Raw genomic sequence first — 896 nt, 5'->3', positions numbered from 1 at the left:
CAGTCATGGGTCCCAGTGTTTCTGCTTGCAATTGGGCATTGAGCATAGAACTGGGATACCATATAACCCACAAGGACAAGGTATAGTGGAAAGAGCTCATGGTGCTTTAAAAACACAATTACAAAAAATAAGAAAAGGGGAGTTATATCCCCAGACACCAAGTAATCTTTTACATCATGCTCTTTTCATTTTAAACTTTTTGAATTTGGATAAAAATGACCACTCTGCAGCAGACAGAATGTGGCATCCTCAGTCACAGGATACCTATGCCCAAGTCAGGTGGAAGGATCCTTTAACTGGACAATGGAATGGCCCTGACCCTGTATTAATTTGGGGAAGAGGGCATGTTTGTGTTTTTCCACAGGACGCTGATGGAGCCAGGTGGCTGCCAGAAAGGCTGGTGGGGTTTGCTGGATGAGCGCCATAGAAAAAAGAAGTAGAAAAGAATGAGGAGACAGATGTGGCTGATGATGATGTTCCTACAAGCGATCGTGGCTGAATTATACTGGACTTATGTTCCTCATCTACAACATTGCACCCCATGATATTGGAGAAAAAAGAGATAGTAGTGACTATGAATGACTCTTGGTTACTTGCTCAGACTGCTTCAAAACACCTGATGATTATTTTGGATTGGGAAGCGGGTTGCCTATTTTGTTAAAAATAAGTGTGCTTGTGGGACAAAGTGAATATTGTACCAATGTCAATGTGTTATTGCCAAGAGATAATAGAAAAAACAAAAATTTTCCCCACATTTCCACCCTGTAAACAGCGACAGATATTCTGTAAAGGCTGAGAGCCTCCTTACATGCTTTTCCTCCTCTTTGTTTTCCTGGTGGCAGTAAAGTTGTTTATGCCTGTGGCAAATCAAGGCAGCTGTGCATGATATGAGATTG

The sequence above is a fragment of the Nannospalax galili genome, unplaced genomic scaffold (genome assembly GCF_000622305.1).
Source record: "Nannospalax galili isolate Female #2095 unplaced genomic scaffold, S.galili_v1.0 scaffold5176, whole genome shotgun sequence".
In the NCBI taxonomy this organism is placed as follows: domain Eukaryota; kingdom Metazoa; phylum Chordata; class Mammalia; order Rodentia; family Spalacidae; genus Nannospalax; species Nannospalax galili.
Note: the sequence above shows the minus strand (reverse complement) of the source record.